The 11,821-nt window shown below is 43.0% G+C and overlaps 1 protein-coding gene across 1 annotated transcript in view; it reads left to right on the top strand.

The window, feature by feature from the left end:
• The window catches only part of rtn4rl1b (reticulon 4 receptor-like 1b), a 68,732-nt gene that overhangs the window by 38,849 nt on the left and 18,062 nt on the right, over window positions 1–11,821 (top strand). The window lies entirely within an intron of this gene.

The raw sequence follows: 11,821 nt of genomic DNA, 5'->3' as shown, positions 1-11,821 counted from the left end.
TTGATGGCAATACAATCAACAGCGCTTCTGCTAAATTCCTTCAAGACTTCACAGCTGCTGAAATATTTTTGGACGTGGGGAGTGAAAAAAATTAATCAACACCTCCAAACAGAGCAGCGCAGCACATACGTGGGACTCCGCAGGCGATGTGGTTCAGTAACGAGCACATTGTCATACCACGATAGCCACATAATCGTTCTGTAACGACACGATTACCTTAAGGTCAAAGGTGACGCCAACCATGGAGAAGTGGATGATGCGGGTCACTTGCAAGCACACATGAATGGAAGCGAAAACTGAATCAGGCATCTACCTGGAAACACAATCGGGATTGAAATATCTTTTGATTTCAGCAAATGAGTATTTATTTGTCTGGCGCCATCTAGTGATAGACAGTGAAATTTACACCCAAAATGAACAAGAGGTGAAAAATGAAAAAAAACTTGCTCAACCCCCTAAGCTGAATTGCAAAAAATATTTTCTCTGCTTTCTATGAAGACAAGTTTGATGTTCATTTTCAGGGTTTTCCAACCTATTCATTGCTTTAATTAAATTGCTTTCTCTAAATCGATTCATTAAGATGCAAACAAGGAAACTTCATCTGGCTAATGAGCAGCGCTTGTGCAAAATTCCATTCAAAATGTCGAGGAAACGAACAAGGATGTTTACATGTCCATCTAATCTGAGCTAAAAGTTCTCCGTCTTGATTGTACAAACACAAATACTAATTCCCTGGTCGTGTCAATCAAAATGGACGATCATTATTTTCATCAAGGCAGAATTATTGAGCCCTTGTATCTTGTTATATTTCGATAACGGGCTGTAGCAGGGAAATGACATTTCTTAAATCGTCTTCCATCTAATTCCAGTTTTGTGGTAAATTGCATTTTTTAATTCAAGATGTCATTTAAGAATTGCCAAGAAATTGAATCGTGACGACCATCACGACGGAGTAAAAAAAAAAACATTAAATGCCATTAGATTGAAAATAGCTTTTGAGAGTTTTTCTCAGAACTTTGCGATGGCTGCCGGCGAGCTTCCACGTGCCGTTTGAATTGCTGCACAATAATCGCTGGCTCCACCTTCATCTGGGACTTGACATCTTTGTGGGATTTTTTTTTGTTTTTTGTATTGATGCACTAAGTGCACACAGACTCTACCTCGCTTTTCTGAAATTCTCCTGCTGTGTGCCGATAGGAAAAAGCCTCTTTTCCCATCCAATATTTAATACGGGAACATAACACACACACAGAAGCAGCGTACGTTGCACACATATCGGCTCGGTTGTGCAGGAGTGATGTTTACCGGAGAGGACTCGGACAAGGAGGATTAGCACTCTGTCACTTAAGCTCTACTTCTGCTTTGGGACAAGTCAACTTTTGCCCTTAGCCTGATAAGACTGGAGGAGAAAGCTTTGCAAGCATGATGCTAACTGCTAACATGCTACATGCGCTCATGAACGCGGAGCCGTTATGGCCTAGCAAAGCCATCTATATAGCTTATGTGGAATTGAATTGAAAGTTTTTCCATTTCCTGATTGTTTGACCTGAGCTTCTTGAGTGGGATTCATAATTTTCTGGATGTGCAGGAGAGGACAAATGACATTAAAATGTCTTTCAAGTTAATGTGAATATTGTGAGGATAGCTCGGACAACTGAGTTACTTTGGACGAATTTATTAAATGATTTTAATTGTATTTATATTATTTTATTATTTATTCCTAATTATTTATCCTATTATTTATTAAATTTGGATTCAAATTTATTCTCGGAAGAAATATTGAATTGATCGTTCATGAGCAATCGAGGAAACGCCTTATTTTGGCAGGATTGAGCAAGGGCGACGTGCTAGCAGAATAAAAAAAGATAAGAAAAGCTGAGGAAACAGGGAGCGAAGGGCGGGTTCCCACAGAGGAGGTTTTGCGAGGTGTGATGCAAGGGATTGGATCTTTCAAACGTTAATCGCTTCACGACCCAAAGGGGAAGACTCCCGACTCTCGACTCCCCGCCCTTCAGAAACAGACTGGCGGCGGGTTGAAATGTAAACGAGGCGCATGGATCAGAGACAGGCCCATGCATGTGCTCACGTCTCCATGTCGTGTACTTGTTGGACTGAATCACGACGAGAGAGCAACAATTGCCACCAAAGCCTCTGAAGTGTGTTCAGCTTGAACATATAAGCCCTGTCGTCATGGTAACGAAAGCCTAAAAAACGAGGTATACGACCGGAAAAAAAAAGAATACCTTGACCATTAAGGACTGAGCCTTTCATTTACAAACCGCATGTGGTTCTCGACCCAAGAAGCTTCTAATAGTAGCCCTACAGGAAAATAGAAACAAGTCCTTCTCTTTATGTGGTCCTATTCAAAAGAACCCGAGCCACATTTCATCATTCATTCATCACGTCTCTTATCGTTTTTACACAGAGTGAGGAGCAAGCAAGCACGTGAATTTTTTTTTTGGGTGGGGACAAATTATGAATTATTCATTGCCCTAATTATAGCCGAGAGTCGTTATCGTAGTGAACTCCGATTCAGAAGTCGTTTTTCAATAAATAGACAATATTTGGGCGCAGTGAAAGAAATTATTCGCATGGAGAACCAGATCATTTCTTCTACGCATATGTTTAAGTGAAGATGACATGCAATATTTTCTCTTCGTGGCTTTTAAAGTTGTCGCGAAATGGACGTCACGATACGTAATGGGGCCCTTCGTCTCTTCATCGCAGCCATTACCGTCCGACTTCACACCGGCTCGTCGTTAGCTGCAAATACGGCTCGTTTGATGAGCTTCTCACTTTTCTCGAGACGGCTCTACTTTCGTTCCGAAGTCTGCCACGAGCCGTCAGAGATAATCACGCCGACGTCTGTGGAAGCAAGCGAGTGTCTGCGGAATGACTCGAGATGGAAGGACTGCTTAGTAATTTCTCAAAACTGAGAAGAAGGCAGGTTTATGCTCGCCTATATCAATCAGTTGCTATGACCCCTCCCCCCCCCCCGGTGGTTTAGTCCCATTCATACATCACCCCCGCAGGAACTGATTGAATATCAGTGCCAAGTTCTGTTTTTTTCCATTTTCAGGAACAGCCGCCGCATAAAAATGTAAAATCGATAAGAAATGCTTAAAACAAGCTGCGGAAGAAATCCAAGGAAATTTTTTTGTCTTGTTTCAAGTGGATTCCGAGAACACTTTAATGGAGAAAATTACTGTCTTTTGTTTTGTTTTTTTGCATTGAGATAAAAGCGGCTGAAGCTTTTTCAGTTCAAAACGGTAAACGGCCCTTCTGATGCCATAGCGAGGAGAACACAACAGTCCCACTGTTTGTAGGATTCCCAAATCCCCGACGGAATATCGTAAATGCCACAGCTGTCATCTAAAAGTAGGATTTAAAAACACATTTGGTGAATGTAGGCCATTTCTTCTACAATGTCGGCCATGAACTGACATCAAGCGATTTCTGTATTTCTATCACGGGGCTCATCTGATGCTGTTCGTTTTATTCGAGCTGTCCGGAAGCTCCATCCAGCCATGGAGGAAGCCTTCAAATTGAAAAGTTGCTACTCTAAGCCTTTATCATCCAGGACAGCTCATTGATATCGACCAGTAAGACCATTTCACGCCTCAAGTTCAAGTACCTGTTGAGAAGAGGAAAGGCTTTTGCTTCTGCATGTTTGGGTTTCAATCCGTGAAAGCTCTGCCTGCTAAAAGGTGTAGCGCTTGTGAAAGGCAGTATTGAGCGTTTAGAGATTTGCGGGTTTTAGCCGCGTTTGATTGCATTTTAAACCGCTATCACGAGTAAACAGATTCTCAGTGCCTCCAATAAACGACTGGATTACAATTGCGGTGACGCCGGGCTTCGGCAAGCTGACTGGTACTAAGGACAAATGAATCAGAGCGCTAACAGCGAATAAATAGTAGTGACAGTCCATCCATTTTCTTAAGTCCTTGTCGACATTCGGGTGCTAACTTAGCATAGCACCTTCGCATCCTTGATAGCATCTTGTCATCTCTAATTAGAGCTAAATTATCCTGACATTTGAATTCTGAAAATAATTTCTCGACTCCGTTTATTTACCCTCGCTGAGACTCTTTCCAAGAGTCAATGTTTAAAATGACAACAGTAAAAGAAACAAGGCTGACAGAGGGAGTTACAAGGTCGCTAGTGGTCACAAGCTAGCTTAATCGACCAGTGTTGCGGGGCTGTTTGAAAAAATGACTCACCAGTGAGATGAGTAGTTTTTTTTTTTGTGTCGCTATATTCAACAAAATGTGATTAATCGAATTGTTTTTGTTATATAATCGTTTTTGTTATACGTTTTTATATTTATATGTTTTGGATATTCTTTTTGTTCTGCCTCATAATTCAAAAGAAAAATCCTTTTCTTCCCTGCCTTTCAAAAAAAAGAATACAAAATTCTCAAATAATTAATTAATTCTAAAAGCAGCAATAATGTAATACAAATAAAAGCACTAACAGGATCTAGCTTTAGGCTAGCAGCCTAAATGTTGCTGACTTAGCAGAATTGTATCATTTTGCCTTGTTAAGTGTTCCGTGTTATATGTACACTCGTTTATTGCTCCCCTTTTGTCCATTTTAACTATTCATGCGCTCATCCTTTTTCATATAATCACAATTGCGATCTTGTAAGCCCGTTGCGCCGTGACTGTCCCGGAGTCCTCGTATCTGCACAAATCTTTTGTTTGCTATTGATCTTTATTTAGCGGCAAATAGCCTTGTAGATGTAAAGAGCTCAACACAACACTGCGGTAGGAGGAGAAGGGAGAGGAAAAAAGTGAACATTTGTCACCGCGGGGCTGGTTTAGCAGCTAATTTTATTCCGCAACAATCGACTGGCCCTGCGTTGACAGCCAGTGATTGCGTGAGCTCAGCCTTTTTGATGGCGCCGAGTCGATGCAGGAAAATGAGCCTTTGTCACCGCGTCTCTCAAGCCAGTCAGCTTCTCAAACAGACGGGGATATTTTACTCACAATATTGACTCATGTCCTTGCAGACATGCTCAGAAGTCTTATTAGAATTTCAATGCGCTAATTTTTGGTGACAAGCTTGTCGCTAATGTATCCATTTCCTCTCAAATAACGGTTCATCTTTTTAATTGGAGTTCATTTTCCCGATATCTAGTCAAATTCTCAATAAGGTGAAATGTGAGAAATGTGAGAAGATTTCTTTATCTGGCATTGTGCTGCAGGATGAGCTACTCGTGATTGGTCAAATGAAGCTTCAAATGTGTTTCATGAACCAGTTGTATTTTTGGACTCCTCTAGGTGGCAGCGTCTGTTCAATATTGGGCTGAAAACACACCGACTTGTCATTTCTTAAACCTCGATTTAAACCAACAGTGACATCTGAAGGAGTAAAAAAAATATACAACTGGTTCATGAAGCAAATCCGAAGCTTCATTTTCCCATCACGTCGCTGGCCCATTTTGTGGCAGTAGTGGAACTTTCCCCGATACAGCCTAGCGATGTCACCTGAGGTCGCAGATGGCGACAAGATGAGCCAATAGAAGAAAGCGAGCACAAGACTCTTAACCCAATCCGCCTGATCACTCTAAAAAATATGAGCATGATGATAGAGCTCTTGAGCGCTCACACTTCAGGCAAGGTCGAGAGGTGGCCGCTATGCTATCTTCCAGTCGAGCTGGGCGGCGAGGCGGGTTGGATCTAATCCTCCAATCTTGTCATTTCTTTTTTAAGATCATAGGATGTCGCTCTATGAGCCGGGTTTTCACCAATCATCAGGGTCGAATTGGACCTCGCCGTCACATAAGAAGAGGAAATGTAGACCAGCTCTACTTTGTGCTCTGCTTTTGCTCAAAGCAACTTTTGAAAAACCTGAGCGCTCCAGCAATTATTAATAATGACTTTTTCTCATGGAACCGCCCAAATTAAAAAAAGAGCGATCAAAGACATCCGACGGGGAAAGTTGGTCCGAACGGGCCAGTTCTGTTCTGGCTTTTCAAGGTGCGCTTACGCAACGGCTGGCAGGCTGTGAGGAGCCGCCTAAAAATAACATGAGCTTACAAAACAGAGAGGAGACGTCGCCTATCAACGAAACAAAATATGAAGACTGTATTATCTATTGTTGAGCGATCCCGAAGAACCTCCCTGAAATTAGACAGAAGACAAAATGCCCCCGAGAGAGAATATGGCCGCCGTTTGACTTAAACACTCGGTGTGATCGCCGAGTTGCTGATGGGTATGGTTGGTAAATCAGGAGGATTGATTAGATGTATAGATTTGACATTTGTGCAAATATCAGGATGACATCATCATCATCATCAAGTACGTTTAGTGTGAGGAAATCAAAACCTCTCGACACACTCACGCAATCTATGTGAGATCCTCCTCACCTTCCGTTCCCTTCCCGCCCGCACACACACACACACACACACACAAAAACATGTGTTTGTGCACCAGCGAAATGAAAAATTAAAAATGACATCTCTGTTTGCAGTTTTAATTGTGTGTCAACATGCTCCCCGCACTCAAACAAGGCCGGCGAATCGAGGCTGGAGTGTGCCTGGGGTCATGTGACGACAAATGGCGGCGAGAGAGGGGTTAAGCGAATGTGTGCGTGTGTGTCGACACTATCACTAATTCATGTGTTGTCTTCGCATCTCTTGGGACATAGCTGCCCTTGGATTGCCCTTATTTCTTTCTTTGGAAGGCCATCCGAACCCTTCACAGCAACTATTATGCTGTATGTGCTTTGATTAAAAAGCAGGCACACTAACAGGGAGCTTGCGCAGGCACATGAATTTGCTTCCTTAGGTATGTCATTTAATGAGATTATAGCTCGTTCATTAACTGCATGAACGCAGACTTTGGAGGATCCATTTTTTATACGCTCTGTGTGCGGCCGGCTCTAGGCGTACCGTATATTCTGACCCGTGACACGTGTCGGCTCCGGCGAGGGCTGCGCTCGTTTGCTTGCTTTGTGATTGCCGGCGGCGCCCCGCTGAGCGGCGCGTGTCACCGCGGGTGATCCATGGATTGTGAACCGCCTGTCTAGACATGGGGGGCGGGTGACGGAGAAGGCGGGCAACTTGACAGTTGATGGATGTGCCCAAAAAAAAAAATGCAAAGCTGCAACTTTTGTCACATAGCTCTAATTATTCATCCTTCTCCTCCAACTCCGTGACCCTCTTCCTGCTGCAACGGCATAAAAAAAGAAAAAAAAAAAAGACGAACAAGCCACAAGAGATGTCATCTTGACGTATCATCACAGGAGTACGCTGCACCGGTGTGATAAAGTGCAGATTGTGCTGATATACACTTTGCTAACATGACCTTGCACCTAAGACACAGTGCTTCCCCCTAGAGGCAGCCCACTGGAATTGCACACTTAAGTCATGATCAATAAACACAACCGTCATTTCTGCCGGCACAAATATAAAACACACAAGTCGTGCAGTACTCGGCATTCCCGTCACGTGTTTTACCTGCAAACATGCAAATGAGAACCAAGGACGTTTTTTCGAGCCATTTTCAAGGCGCAACACCATTAAGGTGTCGTGATTAATTACGAGTTGATTCCATTTGAATGAATGGCATCCTGCTCACATGTGCTGACAGATATGACCACCTGCCTGAAATGAGTCCACGCACACGTGCGTGCAAATTAATGCCATGCACGCATGCTAATGGCGGCTGACGCTTCCCGCAAGAGACCCACCAAGCTGTTAGCGGCCTCGCTCCTCGCTCTCCTCTCCGCCCCCAACGGCGGCAGGCTGCCTGTTGTGATATGTAAATGATCACAGATTTGACACCGTCAGCCATAAATCTTCATTAGCGGGCGCTATAAGAGAAAGACTTTTTCGGATTCTTCAAAAGGCTTTGATAGGTCACCCGTGTGCCTACGAGTCGCCTCGGTTTGGCTTTTAGCGTCAGTTCGCTAACGGATGCGCGCGGACATCGCTGGAGCTCATTAGCATCGTAGCAGTAAAGCTAATTAGCGAGTTCCCGTTGATCGCAGGGGATACATTCGAAACGCACCCACAATAGGTGAAAATATGCAATATAGAGAGACCATAACATTTTTATTTTGCAGTTTTAATCCTCTTGCGCGCTTTAAATCCATTCGCACCTGTTAAAAGATGAATAAAGCACAGATTTCAAAGGATTCCTTAGCAACCTGTTCTCTTGCTCACGGAAGATTTGGAGCATGCTTGCTTCAAACTGCTTATTTCTCATGTGGGACACTAAAATTAAAGTAGACCGACCAAATTATATCGTTTCATCTACTTGCTTTATTCTCACATGAAATACAAGCTAATGGAAATTAGCATAGATGTTAAAGTAATTGTCAACCATGCAACTGACTTTAAAAGAGAACTCAAGGCAAAAAAGAAATAAAAAATTATTTGCATTAATATATTCTTCGTGCCCCCATGAGACGAAACACAGCATTTGTGGAAAAAGATTGTTTCGAATAAATGTTCTAAAAATAGATCAAGGATTCATGTGTTTGTTTGTAGCAAAGAAGAAATGTGCTCTTTGTCACTGAATAAGAGTTCCCATTAAAATAAATAAATAAAAGAGCCAAGCTAAGGTGTAGACATTTTAAAATGCCAACTATCCCCTTTACATCTTCGGAAGTGCCGCAGGAGAGGAAGAAGTCCTTTACTCGCAGATACAAGGAGCAAAAGTTGGAACTTTACAAAGTCAGCACATTCCCTCGGTCCGCCCTATCAGTGATTCCACTTCACGCTATTAAAACGTTTCAACCAGATAGAATCCCGATGTTTATCACGCTAATCCGAGGGACGGACGACGTTTCCTCACTCCGACTATCGTCTCCTAACTAATCAGTTCTCATTACAGTGGCTCAGGCCGACTGGAGCCGGATGATTTCAAAAGCGGCCTCGGTGTTGACCGATCACAGAAGGATTTGCGATGGGAAATATCGAACGGGCTTAACATTTACGGCTGTCGGGACGGACTCATTTACGAGCACACCACGGGGTAATCTTTTAGGGACATCTGATAATTAGACCTTTGCGGGCTTTAAGCGGCGGTAGGACGGAACAATTACTCAAGTTCACATCCATATCACCTCTCGGGATTCTATTTTGGTGCCAAATCCAGCACAAAGTAGATTGAGTTTTTTTTTTTATAGTTTCATAGACAGGCATAGGGGTGTATGCGCCGTTGTGGGTGTGATCTTGTTTCCCAGCCATTGGAAGTGGCTGTAAGGGAATCACCTTCAACCACAGGGGAATCTTTTAGAGAAGAAAGGGGAGGCCGGGGCCAAATGCTCAAATTAGGCCCGTGAGTCAGAACTCTGTTTAAGTAACTGAACATAAGGCCTGATTTACGCTTGGATTACAGAACTGGGAAGCATTTGCACCATCTTGCGCTCTGTGTGTCTTTCTCTTCGCTTCACTCAGGCATGTCACAGAGAATTTAGGAGGGACTTGAATGAGGCAAATCTCAGTCAAAGCCGGTCAAACAGATACAGTGAGAGGCAAGGCCGCCCGCTCTGCTTTTCATGCCCTGATAAGATTAGGCTTGGATTTTAGCCCGCAGCAGATATGTCACATAAGGAGAGGAGTCTTGGAGCTGCACTTGAAGGTCTCAACATCCTATCTGTCGCTTTTCTGTAACGCTGGTCCTCATTAGGGTCCCATTTAAAAAAAAAAAAGTGATATAGCACATGAAGATGTTCACGTTCTATCTCAAAGAATTTGTTAAAAACGCTGTTTACTGAACAATAATGTCCCCGTCATTCTGAAATCATGTACGGCGGGATTTCAACACGGCGGATGATTAAATTTGACATTGTGCGTATGCTGAAAGGTGATGAGAAAAATCTGTCTTTTTGGAGAGGAAGCAGAAAGAAGAGATCAGGGTTGAAATCCAATAAAGCTCAGAAAGTGATGATGTTGAACAGAGGCTGCTTTTTCATTTAACACCTTCTCTCTTCTCCTTCCGCTCTCCCGCCGGTTTATGAGCCCGCAGCCCGCTTAGCGAGGGACAACTAAATTGCTACGCCATTCATGAATCCTGTTCATCTGCCATTGTGGGTGATGCGTGGACAGTCTCCAGATGGCAGATGTTTGCTCTTAACTTTAGCTCAGTCTAGTCTACTTACACAACCCAATGACTTTTGCTACCTTTAAGGACCTCTGGAATTTAGAAAGCCGCAACCTTATGAAAACAGTCAATAAGGTGAATTTAATTTTTTGTACTGCCCCTCCTGGCCACAGTAAAAGCTACAAAACAAATAACTCGTTTTCAAATCAGACGAGTAAAAACTGGTCAAATATTAAAAAAAAGATATTAAAAGTGAAGACAATTTGCAATTCTAGTAATGACACACGAATTTGTCTTCGCGGGCCACATAAAATGATGTGGTGGGCCGTATCTGGCCCCCGGGCCTTGAGTTTGACACCTGTGATGTAGATACAAACGAAGAAAAGACATTTCTACAATTATATAAGTTATGATAATAATATAAGTCAAATGCCTCTATAAATAAATAAATGTTCGTATCTGAAGTCAACGCACAAAAAAATATATATGCTGCTAAATTTTTGGTGTTCTGGATCCTTTTATTATCTTGTTAGCTGCAGAGGCAATAAGCTACAGCTGTTCACAAACTTGTCAAATCTTAATAGCAACTATGCCAAGGTGGGTGTTTATGGAGGTGTTGCCAAGGTGAGAAAATACCTTCCATAAAATGTGTTAAATACGGTGTAAAATATTCCCCCGAGGAAATCCTATAAGCAACAGAAGATGATACACCATGTCGTCGTAACACTACGTTGTTGAAATGATTGACAACAATACTTTGGAAATATGGAGTATGCCGTTGACAAAATAAAAGAATAATTCCGAAAAACTGCAGCGAGTAAAATCCATTGGGAACGGTCAGTGACTTAAATATAGAGAGATATGAGACAAGGGAAAACAACAGTTACACAAATTAAATTCAAATCATTATGCGTGCTTCATTTTATGTTGCTAATTAAGTGCGATGAATTGATTCGCACGCACAACCTCAATTAGTTGGAACAGCAGACGACAAATTATTTTCTTGCCATAAAGCTTCGCGCAGCCTACACACTCTTCTGTTTTTATCAAATAAGTGTCCGGTCTGGAATGTACGGCTCATCGCGTGGTAACGGCCGCTTCCCCTTTTTACTGCAAATGAGATCGGAACGAGCCGCCGCCGCACTTGAGTGTGTAGGCGAGCGTGTCGGCATGTGACTAGTTCACCAGGGATCGCCAGTCAAGTGTTTTTGGCTGAGAAAGTCCGCCGAGGGCCCTCTTGGGCGTTAGCGAAAATGATGGTGACCTTTTACGTTTGGTGTAAAACACATCGACTATAAATCAAGTGCATTTTTGGGGTGTCGGTACTGGAAATGTAGCATTTCTGCATCGTTAGCAGCATATAAAGTTGCTGATGTGTTTTTTGTTTTGTGACTTTGTGACTCATTCACTGCCAATGACGGATATAGACGATTTTAAGTGGGCTGGCAAGGAATGAGTGTTGTATTTTCTTAACCTGGTCGGATTTTTGTAAATAATGATTCAAATGGGCCTTCATGCAGCCGCCCTTGGTGCCGCTTTATGTCACAGATCATAACAAGCAGGACAGAGGAACCCGACTGACGGCGGAATTCAAAGCCGTCTCGTCTGGCCTTTGCCATCCACGACGCGAGGCCTACACAAAGGAAGCGCGGCCGAAAGACAGACGGCCAGTTTGAAGTTGATTGACGGCTCGTGAACAAGAGGGGGGGACTCTGACAGCACGGTGAAGATGGAGGCGGAAATGATAAGGGGATGAGATGGATAGA

Source organism: Syngnathus acus, chromosome 13, assembly GCF_901709675.1.
Source record: "Syngnathus acus chromosome 13, fSynAcu1.2, whole genome shotgun sequence".
NCBI classification, from domain to species: Eukaryota; Metazoa; Chordata; class Actinopteri; order Syngnathiformes; family Syngnathidae; genus Syngnathus; species Syngnathus acus.
Note: the sequence above shows the minus strand (reverse complement) of the source record. Positions and strands in the feature narration are given on the sequence as shown.